General features: G+C 34.6%; 1 protein-coding gene across 1 annotated transcript in view; it reads left to right on the top strand.

Moving 5' to 3' along the window:
• The window catches only part of SLC4A10 (solute carrier family 4 member 10), a 277,949-nt gene that overhangs the window by 8,047 nt on the left and 248,267 nt on the right, over positions 1–21,635 (top strand). The gene's annotated exons all lie outside the window — the stretch shown is intronic.

Below are 21,635 nucleotides of genomic sequence, written 5' to 3'. Positions count from 1 at the left end.
TAACCGACTGCGCCACCCAGGCGCCCCTATAGTTTTGGTTCTTACATGTAGATCAATGATCTATTTTGAGTTAATTTTTGTGTATGGTGTAAGAGTCTAAATTCTTTGCATATAGATATCTAATTGCTCAAGCACCATTTGTGAAAAAGGCCACCTTTTTTTCCATTGGATTTTCTTGGCAGCTTTGTTGAAAGTAAATTGATTATCAATAGAAGGTCACTTTTTCTGGGCTCTAAGTTCTGTTCTGTTAATCTATGTGTGTTTCTTTACCCTAATACTACATTGTCTTATTATTGAGACTTTATAGTAAAATTTGGTATCAAGTATTATAAGTCCTTCCACTTTATTATTTTTCTAAATTGTTTTGGCTATTTTAGGTCCTTTGAATTTTAGGATCTACTTACTGATTTCTACAAAAACCCTGCAAAGATTTTGATAGGGATTGTTTTAAATTTACAGATCAATTTGGGTAGAATTGCCATCTTGGCAATACTGAGTCTTCCAAAACATGTACGTGGACTGTCTCTCGACGTATTTAGATCTTTAATTTCTTATGGCAATGTTTTGTAGTTTTTTTTAATATTTTTTTGTTTATTTTTTTTTCTTCTAGAGTTTTTAGTGAGGGCTTCTATGTATACAAAATGACACAAAAATTTCTGGATGCCATGTATATATGCGTTCCTATGTTAAACTTAGGCCATTTTCAAAGAGTTTAGGACTCCAGAAGTCTTCCAAGAAAATGGAAATAGAGATTAATCTACAGACTTAGTGGGGTAGAGTGAGAATGTATTACAGCCAAGGACTTGGTATGGTTTTGATCTAATGATGAAGTCCTCATAAGAATATCATCAATACTTGATCATTTATCATGAAAATTATGCTCTAAGGATTTAATAAGCAAGTATTTTTTAGAAGAATTTTCCCATTGCATATTGAATGTGTTAGGTTGCTGGAGTGCCTCCAACATTTATTTTTACCTATGCTTATTCTTGCTTATTCTGAGAAACCAAAATTATTTGGAGAAGGCAATTGCTTCCTAATGACTTTTTTTGACTAATGAGGCTTTGATATCAAAGGTGATAACCTAGTCACATTCCAGAAGGCAGGTGCCATAAAAAGTAGTTAGGTATATAATAACTACTGGATGGAATCAAAACATAGCTCTGCTTATGAAGCACATTTCATTTTTGTTAGATTCACTCTGCTCCTTTCATAAATACAGAGGTGATTTCCTGTTGATATTTAAGCTGCTTTTGGAATAAGCCTATCAAAAGTCTTCTGATTTGTTCAGAAACAAGACTGTGGTAATAAAATGGAAAAACATGCAGACATCAGGACCTAGACCTAATGTATAATTTTTTATTTAAGTGTATATAATGTACTTTGTGTTTTATTAATGAATAATGTTATGACATAAATACCTATAAAAATCTGATATTATATAATTTTACAGAGCATTTCTAGGAGATATTATTATTATTATTTACAAATAAAGGGATTATTATTGAAACTTCACACTCAAGAAGCACCTGTATCAGAATCATCAGGAGGGCTCATTAAAAATGCAGGTTCTGGAGACTATAGATGCTGGAGAGGATGTGGAGAAACGGGAACCCTCTTGCACTGGTGGTGGGAATGCAAATTGGTGCAGCCGCTCTGGAAAGCAGTGTGGAGGTTCCTCAGAAAATTAAAAATAGACCTACCCTATGACCCAGCAATAGCACTGCTAGGAATTTATCCAAGGGATACAGGAGTACTGATGCATAGGGGCACTTGTACCCCAATGTTTATAGCAGCACTCTCAACAATAGCCAAGTTATGGAAAGAGCCTAAATGTCCATCAACTGATGAATGGATAAAGAAATTGTGGTTTATATACACAATGGAATACTACGTGGCAATGAGAAAGAATGAAATATGGCCTTTTGTAGCAACGTGGATGGAACTGGAGAGTGTGATGCTAAGTGAAATAAGCCATACAGAGAAAGACAGATACCATATGGTTTCACTCTTATGTGGATCCTGAGAAACGTAACGGAAACCCATGGGGGAGGGGAAGGAAAAAAAAAAAAAAAAGAGGTTAGAGTGGGAGAGAGCCAAAGCATAAGAGACTGTTAAAAACTGAGAACAAACTGAGGGTTGATGGGGGTGGGAGGGAGGGGAGGGTGGGTGATGGGTATTGAGGGCACCTTTTGGGATGAGCACTGGGTGTTGTATGGAAACCAATTTGACAATAAATTTCATATATTGGAAAAAAAATTAAAAATGCAGGTTCTGGGCCTTGCTACTCAAGTATGAAGAATATCAAGGGGATGGAGCCAATAAGCAAGCAATATAAAGAACTCTCTAGGTGATTCTCATGTACACTAAAGTTTGAGAATATTTACCTTAAAAAATTAACTGAAAAATTGTAGTATGTCTGAGTTGTTTTAGCTGTGGGAATGCTAGAAGACCAAATCTTGCAAAAAAAAAAAAAATAAATGGGGATATTTTTTATAGATCATAATGGATTACAAAATTGCTGAGTGCTCATTTTACTCATTTAGCATTGATTACATATTACATATCACTTTGTAATTTATATGTATATAAAATTATTTTTACTCATATATAAATACACATACATATGACTTGTTTCCTTGATTAGAGTGCTAGATTCTTAAAAGCAGAGTCTATTGTTTCACAGAATTTTGTATTGCTTTCTAACAGAGCTAAGTGCATGCAAGTCCTTCTTAAACATATCATGGGTAATACATTAAGCAGCAACACTAGTCGACCTCAGTTGTCAAGAGCTTAAACTTTAGAGTCAGACAGTTCTAACTGTTCCAATTAAGTATGTATGCCAGCTCTGGCAAGTTTCCCAGCTGTTCAAAGCCTCACTTTTCTTATCTATAAAATAAGAATGATGACAATAATAGTAACATCTACCTTGCAGGCTTGTGAGAATCAATTATGTATATAATTATGTACATACCTTTATATATGAGTTATACTGTTTGGAGTAATTACTCAAAAATTATAGCTATCATTGTTGTTATTACTATTGGCATAATATTTCTCTTTGATTGAAAATAATTTCACCAAAGATTTTTATACCCAATATGCATAATTAATTTGATAATGAATTATTGATTTAATAATTCTTATGTAATCACTTGATTTATCCATTTGACAGTAATAAGATGCAAGCCAATAATATATCTGGTAAATATAATACATTCATTTTTCCTAATTATAAAATTAATACTTATTTTTTAGCATAGTTTAGAAGCATAGAAAAGTACATATAAAAGAAAACATTCATTTTGTTATTTTTTGGCTTTTTATTTTGAGATAAATTTTGCACTTAACACAGTAATTGCAAAAATAGTACAAAGAGTTCCCATATACCTTTCATTTGCTTTGCCATAATATTAACATCTTACATAATTAGAGTTAACAATCAAAACTAGGAAATGAACATTAGTACAATTCTATTAAATAAACCACAGTATTTATTAGGGTATCATATGTCATTTTTCTGTTACAGGATCCCATTTTGTGTTTAGATATCACTTCTTTTTCTTTTATTTATTTTTTTAAGTTTGTTTATTTATTTTTAGAAAGAGAGCATGAGCAGGGGAGGGCAGAGAGACAGGGAGAGGAAGAATCCCAAGCAGGCTCCACGCTGTCAGTGCAGAGCCTGCTGTGGGGTTCAAACCCATAAACTGTGAGATCATGACCTGAGCTGAAATTGAGTCTGATGCTTAACTGATTGAGCTACCCAGGTGTCCCAATGTCTTTTTAATCATCTCCATTTTGTGAGTTATTCAGTCTTCCCCTATCTTTCATGACCTTGACACTCTTGAAGTGTACAGGGCATTTTTTTTTTTTTTTTTTGTAGATTATCTCTCCATTTGTGTTTCCAAGCTTCTCAGTGAGATTGAGGTTATGCATTTATTGTCAAGAATACCACTGAAGTGACGTTTCCTTCTCAGTGAGTTATATCAGGGGATAGATGATGTCATTTCTGGGTATGTTAACCTTGATTATGGAGGTGTCTGCTAGGTTTTCTACCTGTAAAATTAAAAATTTCCCTTTTGTAGTAATGAATATCTTGGAGGAGATACTCGAAACTATAGCAAATATCCTATTTTTCCTCAATCGTTTGCCCACAAATTTTAGCATTCATCAGTTACTATTTCCTGTTTGTTATTTATTTATTACTGTGGTATTTGCCTAATGGTGATTTTCTGTTTCTTTCATTCTTTCTGCATTCAGAAATTAGGATTTTTCTATAGGGAAGAGCTGTCACTTCTCTTCCATTTATTTATTCAATTGCCTGTTTCAGTATGGACTCAGAGATATTTATTTTACTCTATGGGCCATATTCCAGCACTCTCAATTCCAGTTTTATTGTTCAGATGGTTTCATCTTTGGATATTAGGAGCTCCTTCAACTGGTTGTCGTCCTTTCAACATGCTTTCATTTATTTTTGAGCACTTCCTTAGTATCTGACCCCACAAGATTTTCCAGGGTCATCTTGTATTTTCTCTGCCTCAGCCCTGGGATGGGTCATTTCTTTAAGGAACTCCTAGGCTAATTTTTGAGGCTATTTATAAATATTGTCAAAATTCTTTCCAGAATGATTGTATAACTAGGTTAGATTTTCACTAGAAACCTCACAGGTATTTTTAAAATGTTGGCAATTGGAAACATTTTGCTAAGACTTTCTTTTGTATTCCATTTCCAACTTTGCTATAGGTAGTGTTTCTCTATGAAGTGGGGTGTTTTGTTTTTTTTTTAAATCACAGTTCAGAAGAATGTCGAATGATTTGGAAAATTATCAAATTATTACCAAAATGCTGCTTGTGGTTACTAGCCTATCTTTTTTATATTTATGCATGGCTTCTTTATACAGTGAAGATATGAACCTCTGGCCCCATCATTACAGACCCATACTAGATACCTTTTTGGCCATGAAAATTTTCAGTCATCTTCGAATGCATGAAATCGTTCCTCTTCAAAAACCACAGACATTCTTTAAACGTTTTTTTTTTTTTTTTAAGAATGAAGTTTGGAGAGGTCCAATTCACAAGGTGTTTCAATGTTTTTATCCTTCTTCTCAGCTCTACTGTTTATTAGTTTTTTTTTTTTTAATTTTTTAACGTTTATTGATTTTTGAGAGACAGAGAGACTAGAGCATGAGCAGGGGAGGGGCAGAGAGAGAGAGAGAGAGAGGGAGACACAGAATCTGAAGCAGGCTCCAGGCTCTGAGCTATCAGCACAGAGCCCGATGTGGGGCTCGAACTCACTGACTGTGAGATCATGACTTGAGCTGAAGTTGGATTCCTAGCCGACTGAGCCACCCAGGTGCTCCTGTTTATTAGTTTATAATAGGCACAGGTTACATTTGCTGTATTAAGATGATTCTTATGTACAGCACTTTCATCTTTATCACTCTGTAAGAAGAGAACTGCCATTCTTATTTGAACCATCTAGGACCTTTCATGTCATCAGAGCCATGTTCAAGAAGTAACTGAAGATCCTGGTAGATGACAAACTTGACAAAAGTAGAATTCTAGACCTTCCAATAGGTTGTCACTTAAGTAAAGCATGGTAGTTTGAACTGTGCTCATAAGTCTGATTTAATATTTTTTTTTCTCCTTATGTGGCTTGAAAAATATAATTAGTTCTTAAGAATGGAGATTAGGTTAATCTACTTTTAAATCAAATAATCTGGTAACAGTTATACAACAGTAATTGTTTTATGTTTGTCTTGGTATTGTAAAGTGGTACTTTCTATTTAGTCTTTGACATAAATATCCATTTAAGTGGTTATCATAAGAGCTAAACAATAACAAATCCTGAACATCCACTCTCTTAGCCCGATATTAGAAAATTTTTAGATACCAGTGCTAGTGTAACAACAGGAGCTGGAACCTCCAGTACAGACCATTTCTGTGATGTAAGGTAATAGAATATTTTGCCAAATCTTTGTGAGGACAAAAATGCAGAAATGGTGAACTTAATATCGCCTTTGTCCATTTAAAAAATCAAGAAGCTTTCTCATAATTCAGGAAATTCTAATGTATTCATTTAAAACATTCTCAGTCTTGAACACAGCTTTAAAAAGATCAACCTTTCATAAAATTACATTAAGTAGCTTATAATTTCACTCTCTCCCTTTTATGATTTAAAAACCATTTCTTTTTAACATACTTAAACTTCATTATCTCTCTTAGACTAGGAATACTGAATTATACGACTTTCTCATCTAAACAGATTTCTCCCATATTTAGAGATGGTTGCATGATCTGGCATAAGTTATAAAAGGGCTTATATCTTTGATTCCTTAGGCTAGTGATATATCTCAATGCAAAATATCTAGTAATCTCAGTTCTCTTGATTTCCAGTAGGTCAAATATTTTAGAATGAATTCTACCACCTTTCACGGTTACATTGAAACTTTTGACATTAAAATCAGTTTTTCTTGGAAAAAATATACTTTCCTGGTGTTTCCCTTGGTTCAGAAAATATCTTGAAGAGGGAATGAAAAGACTTTAAAAGTTTATTGAATCTCTGATTGTTCCATTAAACAATAATTTGGTGATTGTGTTTCAATAATTTATAAACACATATTTATATTTATCTCAAAAAATAACCTAAATCTTTAGAAAACAAGAAGCAAGAGTGCTTAACAAAATGCAATTGAACTTTAATACAAACATTAATATATGAATGGCTCATATTTTAATGAATCTAAAATTTTAATTAATTCAGTTACATTAATTACCTTAATGGCAACCTCCCTATTAGATGAGAATGGAGGAGGTAAAGAAGTCTTTCCTGTCTTTTAAGAAATGCAGCAAAGATTCCATCCACATGGGAAGGTATAGTAAACTGTGCCAATCATGGGCTTAGGAAACATTTTGCACTGTTTTGATAATAATGTCTGTGCAGACAGTCCATGTAAAAGGGAGAATAAGATCAGTACAAATAAATAAGACTCAAAGGTAATTCAGATTATCTTTTTAAGTCAATAGTTTCAGTATTGCCCTTTTAGGAGATGGTCAGTCAGGTGTGGCCACAAGAGGAGACACAGGAGGGCCTGAGGAAAACAAAAATGTCCATTCCTATTGACCATTCTTCAAAGAAAAAACAAATAAAGACACAAACTAACAAAATAAAATTTATTAAAGATTTTGGGGACTTTTTGGACTACGGTTTGAAATAACAACGAGGTTACAATAAGATCAGAATAGATGGACCTTAATCCATCTAACGTTTCACAGTGATTTAGGCCTGAGAGAGTTAGAGACCATTTGATTTTCAGAAGTAATAACTGAATACTCAGAAACAATTGAGGAGGACATAATGCTAAGTGAAATAAGCCAGACACAGGAAGACAAATACTGCATGATCTCACTTGTATGTGGAATCTAAAATAGTTGAACACTGGGGCGCCTGGGTGGCTCAGTTGTTTAAGTGTCTGACTTCAGCTCAGGTCATGATGTCACGATTTGTGGGTTTGAGCCTGGCATAGTGCTCTGTGCTGACAGCTCAGAGCCTGGAGCCTGCTTCGGATTCTGTGTCTCTCTCTCTTTCCTCACCTCTCCCACTTGTGCTCTGTCTGTCTCTCTCTCAAAAATAAATATTTAAAAATAAATAAAATAGTCAAACACCAAGAAGCAGAGAGTAAGAGAGTGTTGCTAGAGGGTGGGGAGGAGAGGGCGTCTGGAGGTGTGGCTCAAAGGTACAGAAGTTTCAGTTACGCAAAATAACACAGGGGAGCCCAGGAAAGCCTCATTATACTGACAGGTCTCTGGAGAGGAAGTCGCTAGTGCTGTGCAGGATCAAGGGGAAGCTATGGCTTTTGGTCAGATGGCAGAAGACAGGTTTCGGAAGGTGAAGAAGAGCAAGAACAGGTTTAGGCCGGAGCCTTTATTGGGAAAGGCAAGGCAGGGTGAACACTTTAGAATTGTCTAATTTGAATAATTCCTGTGGGCTTTTGGAAGCGGTCTCTGGTCGCCTGGTACTTGGCTCTGAGATGATTTAGGTTTGGTTGGTGACTTAGATGAGGAGGAAGTTGGTGGTATAGATTTGGGGTTGGTTAGTTTGCATGTGAAGAGTATGTTTGTAGGCAAGGTGTTAATTATCTTTGGGATTTAGCTAGCCCTGAAAGGGGCAATCTCTCCCTGGGTCTATAAGGCCCCAAATGCCAAAGCACCAGTAATATAGAAAATAGGAAAATATAGTTACTATACTTGGTTCTGTGATGAATGGATGCCAAATAGATAAAAGTAGAATCTACAAAAAGATAGAACAAATGGATATCCTGTATCAATCTATACATTCTCTTTAAAAAGGAAATGGAGAAAGAATCCCTGTTGGGCTAGATGTGACCACCCACTTTATCTGTGTCCATGTATAGGAAGGATTTTGGCAATTCCCTGTAACTTTTTCTCTCATAGTTTTACATGCTCCCATGAAACTATGGGCTTTAATGGAAATTTGATTAAAAATTGTAGATATACCTATACTATTTTTTATAACACACAACCTCTTGTGATAATATTTGCCCATAGCTAACATATAGCTGTTAAACAAAATATAATAATGAGAATATGTATAGGGAAGACAACATATAATTCTTTTTTTTAATGTTTTATTTATTTTGGGGGCACCTGGGTGGCTCAGTTGGTTAAGTGGCCAACTTTGCCTCAGGTTATGATTTCACGGTTTATGAGTTCGAGCCCCCCATTGGGCTCTGTGCTGACAGCTTAGAGCCTGGAGCCTGCTTCAGATTCTGTGTGTTTCACTCTCTCTGCCCCACTCACACTCACTCTTTCTGTGTCTCTCAAAAAAATGAATAAACATTAAAAAAAATTTTTTTTAAGTTTTTATTTTTGAGAGAGAGTGCATGTGTGCGAGCGGGGGAGGGGCAGAGAGGGGGACAGAGGGTCTGAAGGGGGCTCTGTGCTGACAACAGTGGATGTGGGGCACCAGCTCACAAATGGTGAGATCATGACCTGAGCTGAAATCAGATGTTCAACTGACTGGGCCACCCAGGCGCTCTGAAAACATGTAATTCTTATTAGCCTCCCCCTGATTTTTCTCCCCAGCCATTTACAAGTACACTTGAAATTATTGTATGTTGGTCTGACTTTCCATTTACAGATTCCTTTCTGATAAGCCACTGCCGTGGTTTTATATTATATGAATAAAGATACAAGGGTTCACCTTTGATTATTTTGGATAAAGCCTGTACAAGAAAACACAGTATTGTTTGGACTTTGTTATATTTTCAAGAAGTTAAGATTTTTATAAAATGTAATATTCCCAAAGAATTTAGTTTTGGCTGAACATTCAAGTTGAAAACCAAGTAAGGGAATTTTACATAAATCTGAGAGCCAGTCAAAATAAAGAGCAGTGAACATTTATCAAATGCAGAGAATGTGTTTGGAAACTTTTAAAATCTTACTCGTTTTTGTTCACTTGAATTATATGCAAAATTCCCTTTAATATTAGGAAGGATTTACCTTTGGAAGAGGGAAAGAAAATAGCCTAAGGAAAAGGTGATGATATAATTCAATAGAGATAACTTTTATTAATGTACCTGACTATTCTGTGAATTGACTCAAAGTTTTAAAAAGTTTAACAGAAGCTTAAAGTTCCACTGAATGTAATAGTTAACTATATGCAAAATTTACCGATTGCCCCATATTTTGTAAAAGTTATAGTTTTATAAACTAGTTTCTAGTGCTAGTGGCTTTTTTGAAAAGTGTATGTAATTCTGTGATCTGTTTATAATCACAGCTGGTGGCTAAACAGATAAACTGATTATGTTTCCATAAGAGGTTCATAATCAGGGTAGCAATGCATTTTTTTAATTTTAATTTTTTATTTTAATTTATTTATTTAAATTTACTTTTTAAATTTACATCCAAATTAGTTAGTGTACTGTGCACCAATGATTTCAGGAGTAGATTCCTTAATGTCCCTTACCCGTTTAGCCCATCCCCCCCTCCCACATCCCCTCCAGTAACCCTCTGTTTGTTCTCCATATTTATGAGTCTCGTATGCTTTGTCCCCCTCCCTGTTTTTATATTATTTTTGTTTCCCTTCCCTTATGTTCATCTGTTTTGTCTCTTAAAGTCCTCATATGAGTGAAGTCATATGATATTTGTCTTTCTCTGACTGACTAATCTCACTTAGCATAATACCCTCCAGTTCCATCCACGTAGTTGCAAAAGGCAAGATTTCATTCTTTTTGATTGCCGAGTAACACTCCATTGTATATATATACACCACATCTTCTTTATCCAGTCATCCATCGATGGACATTTGGGCTCTTTCCAAACTTTGGCTATTGTTGATAGTGCTGCTATAAACATTGGGGTGCATGTGTCCCTTCAAAATGGCACACCTGTATCCCTTGGATAAATACCTAGTAGTGCAATGGCTGAGTCATAGGGTAGTTCTATTTTTAGTTTTTTGAGGAACCTCCATACTGTTTTCCAGAGTGGCTGCACCAGCTTGCATTCCCAGCAATGAGTTTTATAATTAGTTGGACATGAGTCTATCTCCCAAACTAGACTGTGTCTGCATCATGTCTATATCCCCAGTGCCTGGTACAGGAGCTGGAATACAGTAGAGATACTCTATAAAAAGGTGTGTTGAGTCTAAAAACATGTATGGTTTTCAATTGTATGGTTTATGGCTTATAATGAAAATTTGGAGTACTCTCTGTTTAGGCCCCTTGGCTTAATCCCATTAAATACTAGTTGCATTTCTTTACGATGTTCTTCCATTTTAGCAGTTAAAATTTAATAATTCCTTTAAACCAGATTGACTCTTAGGATGCTAAAAATGAAAAATGGCAGACGTTTCTCTTCAACATGTTTTTATCAGTTTGAATTTTGCATCAAAAATATATGGGAAATATATCTGCTGTAAAGCTAAATTAGGCTAAATTAATAGTTTTCACATTATAATTCCGGGTTGTGTGGAAGTCTATAGCTACCTATTGGAGCTCAAAATCATACTTTTACAGATCATTAACTGATTTTGAAGTTCTACGTGGGAATCAGAAGAGATTGGAAGATATGTTTTCAAATGTCTAAATAAGTAAATATATATTTTATAATCAGCATTGCTGATAATGCTGTAAAATTTTATCTAACAAATGCTTTCTTCTTTGTAAATTAAATTAGTTGCTTCAAAATTAGAAATAAGCGGATATTTTTATCTTTGGTATATTGACAAAAGCTTATGGAAAGCCTAGCTACTATGATATAAAAACTTTTTACATTTGTTGAAATTCTTCCTTTTGCCTAGTTTTTATAAGTATTGTTTTCGGAATTTTCAGTATCTTAGGTAACCAGAGTTTTATGACAGCATAATTTCTAACTTTTTCCTCACTTATTCACAGTTCTAAAATAGGTACTATTCTTTTAGGGCTTACATGTCTTTTATGCTCAGAGATTTTAGAACAGCTTTTTAAAAATCAACTTTTTCTTTTTCTGGAATGATTATACAGGATTTTCTTAATTGAAGACTGTTACCAAAATCTATTATGGTTTGTTCTTTCATTTGGAGAAATCAAATTACTCTGATTTAACTTTGAAACTAGGTAGTTCTTTAAATGTCCTTGTAACCAAGTAGTTAGCAACATTTACATGCCTATCATGTTTAATAGTGTTATAATTCTTCAAACAATTAAACTAATTTCAGTTATTTCAACATCTGTTAGGATTATTGTCAAGGAACATACTTATTTTCATGTGCAAATTAGAGGTGATTAAGCCATGAAGAATTTGAAATATTGATAATCAAGATGATATGTCTAAATCAGTGTACAAGTCTCATTTTTATGTACATGATTATAATAAAAGGAACTTCTGGATGTTGTTTAATCAGTATTTGAGAACATTTAACACAGAGTAATTTGTATTTTGAACTAGATGGGTATTCCTCAAAATATAACATTAATTTCAAAGCCAGTTTAGAATAAATGTATAAATTAATTTTTCTAAGAAAAGAACTAGAAAAGAACAACATAGTTATGGGAATGATTAGTTATCTAATGTATTCCTGTTAGAGAAAAAAGTGAAACCTAGGTTGATTGAGCTAAAAATGAAAGTATTAGTGTGACATTACTGACTTTTATAATAATTCTCTTTTAAACTATTTTTTTTTAGATTTAGTATCTTTAAAATTTGAATATAGGTAATTTCTATTTCTGGATTTCATACATTGTAAAACTTCTTTCCATCGTCCAGATGTCATATAGATTAGACGAGTTGGGTTAGAGCATTGGGTCTAGTGCCATGGACCAGTTCACTAATAGTACTTGGGGCAGAACAACGATGATATGAGCCTAGTTAAACAGTATTATGACTTATTTTTATTTTTATTTTTATTTTTTTAAAATTTTTTTTTAATGTTTATTTATTTTTTGAGAGAGAGAGAGAGAGAGAGAGAGTGAGTTTGAGCAGGGAGGGGCAGAGAGAGAGAGGGAGACACAGAATCCGAAGCAGGCTCCAGTCTCCGAGCTGTCAGCACAGAGCCCAATGTGGGGCTCGAACTCACAAGCTGTGAGATCATGACCTGAGCCAAAGTCAGACGCTTAACTGACTGAGCCACCCAGGCGCCCCATGACTTATTTTTAAAAGCTCTTCAGTTCTTTTACAATAGCATCCATGCATTTTTCAAAATATTACATATATGATCTCATGTCTTTTTTAAAAGATTTTATTTAAATTCTAGTTAGTTAGCATGTAATGTATATTAGTTTCAGGAATAGAATTCAGTGATTCACCACAAGTGCCCTTCTTTATACCCATCACCCATTTAGCGCATTCCCTGCCCACTGTCCCTCCAGCAACCGTCAGTTTATTCTCTAGACTTAAATAAGAGTCTCTTGTTATTTGCCTCTCTCTCTTTTTCCCCCTTCATCTGTTTTGTTTCTTAAATTCCACATGTGAATGAAATCATATGGTATTTGGCTTTCTCTGACTGACTTATTTCACTTAGCATAATACACTCTAGCTCTATCCATCATTGCCAAGGGCAAGATTTTTTTTTTTTTTTTGATGGCTGAGTAGTATTACATTATGTATATATACCCCACATCTTCTTTATCCATTCATCAGTCAGTGGACACTGGGCTTTTTCCATAATTTGGCTATTGTTGAAAATGCTACTATAAACATTGGGGTGCAGGTACCCCTCCATATCAGTATTTTTGTATTCTTTGGGTAAATACCTACTAGTGCAACTGCTGTGTCTTAGGGTAGTTCTATTTTTAACTTTCTGAGGAACCTCTGTACTGTCCTCCAGAGTGGCTGCACCAGTTTGCATTCCCACCAACAGTGTAAAGGGTTCCCCTTTCTCTGCATCCTTGCCAACATCTGTTGTTTCCTGTGTAATTTTAGCCATTCTGATGGGTGTGAGGTGGTATCTCATTGTGGTTTTGATTTGTATTTCCCTGATAGTGAGTGATGTTGAACATCTTTTCATGTGTCTGTTAGCCGTCTGGATGTCTTCTTTGGAAAAACGTCAATTCATGTCTTCTCATTTTTCACTGGGTTATTTGTTTTTTGGGTGTTGAGTTTGATAAGATCTTTATAGATTTTGGATACTAACTCTTTATCTGATATGTCATTTGCAAATATCTTCTTCTATTCCATAGGTTGCCTTTTAGTTTTGTTGATTGTTTCTTTCACTGTGCAGAAGCTTTTTATCTTGAAATCCCAATAGTTCATTTTTGCTTTTCTTTCCCTTGCCTTTTGAGATGTGTCTAGTAAGTTGCAATGGCCGATGTCAAAGAGGTTGCTGCCTGTGTTCTCCTCTAGGATTTTGATGGTTTCCTGTCTCACATTTCTTTCATCCGTTTTGTATGATATAAGAAAATGGTCCAGTTTAATTTCTCTGCATGTTGCTGTCCAGTTTTCCCAACACCATTTACCGAAGAGGCTGTCTTTTTTCCATTGGATATTCTGTCCTGCTTTGTTGATGATTAGTTGATTATACAGCTGTGGGTCAATTTCTGGGATTTCTATTACAATCACCTTTCTGTTTCCTCCCTCTATCTCTCTCTGCAGTCATTAGCACAGGCGACATTATTTTTTAGAAACCATGATCAACAAATTCAGGTTCAGTTGGATATTTGACCATTATGAAATAAGTTAATGGCAGAACCAGAACTAAACTCAAATGTCTCACATTTTAATTTGATCAACATTTTTTCTGATACTCTGAAATGGCAGAGTTACCTTATAAGTTCCTCAGGTGAGGTTGCAACTGTATTTTCCAAAACAAGTATCTGATGTAGTCTCTTCACTCACTCATTCAGTTACTCATTCAGATATTTATTGAAGACATATAGTATGTGCCATTGGGTGTTAAGGACTTGGCTCAGTGGATTTCAGTTTTGCATATAAGCTTGGTGCTTAGTAGGACTAAAATGTTCTTAAAAACAAATACTTAAAACTTTAAAAAAATTAATGTAACTTACTTCTAAAAAACATAGACTCTAAGGTGTCCATGGATCACCATCTTGACCGCTGGCCTCCTCCATTCTCCACAGAAGTAACCTTTGTTTTCAGTTTGGTGAGTATGCTTCCAGACCTGGCATATACCCATGGATAATATATGACATTGTGAGTGTTTCTGAAAATGACATCATACTATTGCCTTTACAAATTGCTTTTTTATTTAAGCAATGTTTTGGAGATCTATGCATGTTAGATGATTGCTCTATCTCATTGTTTGTTGCATATTCCATAGTCTATGGTAACTCTTTCATATTATGGGCATTTAGGTTGTTTTCAAAATCTGTTCCCTTTTTAAATAATGCCTCAGTAAAAAATTTATGAATGTTCTCTGGAGTAGGTACTGAGATGTCTATTTGCATTACAAATTTTAATAAATGCTGAGAAAATTATGTTTCAGATTGGCTAATCCAATTTTTATACATTCTATGAAATTTTTTGTTAACCTATGACTTCCCCCAAATGTGGTAGTATGTACAAAATTTGTGCCAATATTTTAAGGTTCATTTATTTATTTTGAGAGACAGAGCGAGCGGGGGAGGGACAGAGAGAGAGGGAGAGTGAGAATCCCAAGCAAGCTCCGCACTCTCAGATTCAGGGCTTGAACTCATGAACCCTGAGATCATGGCCTGAGCCAAAACTAAGTCAGACACTTAACTGACTGAGCCACCCAGGTGTACCAAGACAGATAATTGTCTTTATTATTATTCAAGCCTAATGAGTTAAAAAAAAAAAAAACTAACCTTCTTATTTTGAAATAAATTGAGATTTACAGGAAAGATGCAAAGATACAGCATCTCCATATATCCTTCACTGAGTTTTCTCTAATATTAACATCATACCTGGTGTATTTGTCAAAACTGGTAAATTAACTTTGTACATTAATTTCAACTATATTGCAAACTCTATTCAAGTTGTACCGGTTTATCCACATATGCTCTTTTTCTGTCCTGGGATCTCATCCAGGATACCATATTGCATTTAGTATTCATGTCTTCTTAGTCTCCACTGATCTGTGCTAGTTTCTCTCTTTCCTTGCTTTTTTATGACCTTGGTAGTTTTGCAAAGTATGAGTCAGGTATTTTTTAGAATGTTCCTCGCTTTGGATTTGTCTGATGTTTTTCTCATGATTAGACTGGGGTTATGTGGTTTTGGAAAGAACATCACAGAGTTGAAATGCTTTTCTTATTACATCCTATCAGGTTGTATATGATATCAACATGACTTATGGTGATGTTAACCTTGATCACTTGATTAGAGTAAGGTTTGCCACGTTTCTCCACTGTAAAGTTGTTATTTTATTTTTTCCACACTCTGTTTTTTGGTAGCAAGTCATTAGGCTACACTTGCGAGAAGAGGTTGTATAGACCTCCTGGAATGGGGGAAGTATTTATTATATACATTATATGAAATTATTCTGTAAGAGAGACTTACCTTCTCTTTCCCATTTATCTATTTATCCAAACATTTATTTATATCAATATGGACTCATGCATATTTATTTTGTACATTGGGTTATAATACAATACTGTATTATTTATTTTGTTGCTCAAATTGTTCTAGCTTTTGCCACTGGGAACTTTTAGGTTGGTTCCCGATAACTTTTTGTTGTTGTTTTGAGGGATCATGTTGAATTAAGGGAAAAGATACATACATATATACAGATATATATGTATGTCATGTATTAACTCAACGGTAATAACATATACAAATATACCTATTTCCTAACATATATTTTGCTTTAAAAATACTTAGAGCTATAAGTGATTTAGGATATTTCATTTCTTAAGGATTCTTTTGTATTTTGACAAGCCCCTTTGTAAAGTTGTTTCAACTTATTACTGTCTAATTATATTTTAGTGGCAGAGTATTAAATATTGAATGACTTGTCCACTATTTATTTATAAAAGTTGGTAAATGAAATACAAATATTTACAAACAAGAAATATAGAAAACAATGTTACTTATTAGTTATACAATTATTGGTTTTTACTTTTTAAATTATTTTTTAAAGTTTATTTATTTTGAGAGAGAGGGAGAGAGAGGGCACATGCATGTACATGCACAAGTGTGAGCAGGGGAGAGGCAGAGAGAGAAGGAGAGAGAGAATACTGGCCTGATCCCACAAACCATGAGATCATGACCTGAGCTGAAATCAAGAGTCGGATGCTGAACTGACTGAGCCACCGGGTGCCCTAATTATTTGTATTTAAACAAGTGAGGGTGTGTAGAATCTATGAAAACAAATGTGACCACTACCTAATAATTGAGTCAGAATTTTTGAAAATCTCTCACCTTTGAGATTGCATTCTAATAATATGTGTAAGAATATAAGTGATGTAAAATTGAATACCATTTTTGCATTAAAATGATAACTTGAAATACTGTTTGGTGCATGAGTCACCTGTCATTCAAAAATCCCTGACCTGATGCTAAATATTCAAGCCAGTAAAAGTTTGGCCTCAGAATTAGAACATTCTTTTTTTAATTTTAATTTTTAAAATTTATTTTAGATTGTGAGAGTGGGGGAGAGGGGCAGAGTGAGAGGGAGGGAGAAAGAGAGTGTGTGAGGGAGACATGGAGAGAGAGAGAGAGAGAGAGAGAGAGAGAGAGAGAGAGAGAGAACGAACTCCAAGCCGACTCCACACAGCACAGAGCCTGACCTGGGACTTGATCCCACAACCCTGGGATCATGACCTGAGGCGAAATCAAGAGTCAGCTGCTCAACCAACTGAGCCACCCAGGTGCCCATAGAACATTGTTTTGTAAGAATTTTTTAAAAATGTGCTTTGCTTTATAAATATATAGCTATATTTGAAATGCATATGTATTCTTAGTTAATATAGATGTTTCTTTATTTTCACGTGATGAAAACCAAAACTCATTTAAAATAAAAATTCGGAATGTTATGGGCTTAAAAGTGATGTCCTGAAAATGGAGAATATATGCTACATTGTGAAATTTACAAAATTTATAACTTGCTGGATTCTAACATACAACATTTCCGATGATATTTGAGATGTCTGACGATTTTCTTTCTACTTCAGTTAATCTATTATCATTAAAATGTTGTCTAAGTGTAGTAAGCTATGATAACAAAAACAATAAATTTGAAGCGTTGTAGAATAAATGATCCCCTCTGAATACTTTTTTATTAGGTAATCTATATGGATATGTGGTAGAAAGATAAAGGACTCTGTTAACTAGGTTACTCTGAACCTCAGTTTATCTATCTGAAAAATAGAGATCTAATAATACCTATTTTGCATGGTTTTTGTAGGCATTTTATATGGCACATAAAAATAGATCCACAGGGCACCTGGGTGGCTCGGTCGGTTGAGCGTCCGACTTTGGCCCAGGTCATGATCTCACGGTTCGTGAGTTCGAGCCCCGCAGCAGGCTCTGGGCTGACAGCTTGGAGCCTGGACCCTGCTTCGGATTATGTGTCTCCCTCTGTCTGCCCCTCTGCTGCTTGCACTCTGTCTCTCACATTGTCTCAAAAATAAATAAACCTTAAGAAGGAAAATTAAAAAAAAAATAGATCCACAACTGTTAATTTCTCCCTTTGCTGTTACACCATAAAATTCATAAAAATAAAAATATTTCATAGTCTCTTGACCCACGTTTTTTCTAGAGTTAAGCTATTAGTTGAGTAAAGTTAATTATAATATATTCCCCTTATTTGATCTACTTAGATTGCTAGAATACAATCTAACAATTGTTATTGACAAAAACGCATTAATATGGGTCAACAAATAAGATCTTTCTGTGAAATTGAAGAACTATCTTAAAAAAATTAAAATAGGTAATTATAATAGACATGGGGCCAAGATGAGATGCTCAGGCAATTGAAATAAATGAGAGAGTATCTGACTTGTTAATAACATGGCTCCTTCCCCCACCCCCACCGTTTATGGTGAGATTGTGCCATAATTTCTTATATGTTTTTTCTTTCCCTTCAAGCAATGCGTGTTTTTAGATGTTAGCTGACTTGTTAATTTAGGAGACAATCACTCTGCTCAACAGATATTTACATTTCTTCTGAGTTATTCCAATTTGTTGGCATACAATGTTTATAGTAGTCTCTTATGATCCTATGTATTTTTATAGTATCATTTGTAATGTCTGCTCTTACTCCATTTCTGATTTTATTGGAGTCTTCTCTCTTTTCTTAGTCTAGCTAAAGGTTTGTCAGTTTTGTTTATGTTTTTGAAAAACCAGATCTTACTCAGTATTGCTGATCTTTTCTATTGTGTTTCTGGTCTCAACATATGTTTACTGATTCCTTTGCCATCTCCACAAGTTTCTCAGTTGTTTGGTCTTTTTTTTCTTATTCAGGGCCTGTTTGGGCTTTTTGAATCTGTGATTTTATGTTTTTCATTAGTTTTGGGAAATTCTTAATGATTATATTTTCAAACAATGCTTATTTTATATTTATTCTTTGTCCTTCTGGAATTCCAATTCAAGTTATACTATCTCACCAGATCTGATTATCTTCTTACTCTTTCTCCTGCATTTTCTATAGATTGCCTCTTTATCCTGTTTTCTAGATAATTTCTTTGATTTATCCCTAGTTTCAGTCATGATAGGTTTTAGTTTCATATTTAGTTCTATCTAGTTGATTCTTTATGTTACTTTTTATAGTTCTAGTTCCTTGATGAAAATATCATGTTTTGCTTTTATTGACATATCGTAGTAGTAATTATAGTTTTTTTTAAAAACATTCTCTGATAATTCCTTTCCATAGAGGACTGGTGGGTCCATTTCTGTTGTCTGTTATTTATGGTGGTTATTATTCATGTTATTATATAGCTCTTCTTTGTCTGGTTCGGTTTGATCATGTGCTAAATAATGTGTGTATAAAATTATTCATAGAAATAATTTAAGGTCTACGATGATGTTGTCATCCTTCTCAGGTGATTTTTTTTTCCCTCTGTTATTGCCAGGCGTCCAACGTACCAGCAATTCTGGATTATCTTAACCAGTTTCAGTATGTGAAATTTTCTGTGCCATTCAGGTAATTCAGTGCTTGACTGAAGTCCATGAAGTGAAGGCTGTTTCACTTCCAGTTTATCCTTACATGGAGATTCCAGCCTTTTGACATCTCAGTCACTCCCACAAGTCCTCCAGATCTTGCTCTCTAATTCCAAGAGGCTGTCAGGAGTACAGTTGCGTCTCTCAATCAGATCTGAGCAGCTCAGAGTTGCGAGTGGCCTCAAATCTGCACTTGCCTGTTTGGTTTTCATTCTGTTTTTGCCCAGTAATTCCTTACTGTTTAATTAGTTCTTCTGTGCTTTCAGAAAGATGTTATAGTTCATCCAGAGCATTTTTAAGTTCACATAAAGGAATTTAAAGTTATCAGTGGGAGGGTTGGTCTGAATTATCTAGTGCCCCATTACCGGAAAGAAGTGCAAGTCCCCTTACAATGTCTGTTTACATTGAAATGAAAATAATTTCTAGGTGGTTCCTTGCAGGAAAACATGGATATAGAGATAAAATTTTATTCTGTATTTAAAATTAAAAACAAGTCCCCATGGCTATTTTTGTTAGGTCAAATTAAGATCTATTCTTACTGAGAATGTCTGAGTAGATGATTCTATGTAAATTTAAAGCTTTACAAGAATCTTTCTGATAGTTAACTTCTAAGGCAGAGCATTAGTGAGTATATAGATGGCCATACTGTTCTGATAGAAATAAAACTTATAACACTTATAGTTAAAAATTCGAGGTAGATTTGAACCCTCCTTTGCTCTGAAACTTTTTTAAAGACGAAATAATAAGTGTCAGAAAATAGCATTACAGTAATTATTATGTCTAATAAGAGGATTTAAAAGGTTAGTTTTTGTCTAAGATATAAAATTTGCTTTTACATCTTTCATTTGACAGCAATCATCCATGTGTGTTGTAGGGAAAATGTCAAAGTCATGATAAACTACCATAAAATGATGCATTTAAGCTTTTGAAGTAAAAAAAATTATAATTTACTTTATAATTTGTATAGGTATAGGAACAGTAAGAGTGAAGGGAATAGTTCCTTACGTGGTGTTTGAGAGAGTCCTGTACATTAGCTTTAGAGGGAGAGTGTCTTTAAAAATAACTTCATCATTTATTGCCAAGGCTTGTGCTCCTTTGTTCCCTCTCCTGGGTCACATGGTTACTATATATTTAGATTTTAACAGAGTTTTGTGCAACCATGCTACTTATCTTCACTAGCAGAAGTGACTCTGTTGATGATCACATAGGGAAGAGGCAAGTCAGTGAAAAGTATTTCAGGCAGGATGGGGTTTCAATACCGCTCATTGCCTTGCTCACAGTACTTTTGTACATTATATACTTACATTGGGGACCTGTGAGTAGAAACCACTAGGGCATACAAAGAAAAGATTAGCAAGTGGTATTAATTTGATAAAAGCTTAGTTGGTAAATATTTGGGCATTTAGGAAATATTTACCTTTTAACCATTCTAAAATACTTTTTCCCTTTAATGACAAAACATTTGCCTTTTTTGGGTTTCTTTTTCCTTTTTATTTTGCTCAGAAAAAATAGTCCGTTAAAAACATTTTAGTGCTATCTTACAGATAATAGGATTCCTGGGGAACTGAGGAGGGCTCCCAGAGACAAGCACTATAACGGAGAAATCTGAATCTCTATAGGGAAAAAGGAGAAGGTGATGGTGTAAGAGGTTTAAAGGAGGAGTGAGAGGAAAATGTGTGGCAAATAGGAAGGAGGAATGTTGAAAAACAGCTGCGGGTAGTGCAGTAATTAGCAAAAGCGTATGAAAGAGCAAGAAGATTAGAGAAATTGGGGCAAGCAGATTTGTGTGTCATTTTTGCAGAAAGCTGGAGAGGAATAAAGAATAACCAAGGCAAAAGAATATGCTAGTAGATCTTTAGGTGACATGGTATCCGTGAATTGCATCTACTTTTTCAGGATTACCAAAAAAGAAAGGACAGCATGGACTTAAATAGACAAAAATTAGTGACTGATGGAAGTAAATAGATGCTTGATCATAGAAAATGGGGTTTAATCACTGTTAAAGAACAGCTAGAGGTCAGAGCTACAGCTATGTTTTCTTTTCCTTTTCCTCCTCACCACCCC

Source organism: Panthera uncia, assembly GCF_023721935.1.
Source record: "Panthera uncia isolate 11264 chromosome C1 unlocalized genomic scaffold, Puncia_PCG_1.0 HiC_scaffold_3, whole genome shotgun sequence".
Lineage (NCBI taxonomy): Eukaryota > Metazoa > Chordata > Mammalia > Carnivora > Felidae > Panthera > Panthera uncia.
This window is presented reverse-complemented; position numbering and strand designations above follow the sequence as displayed.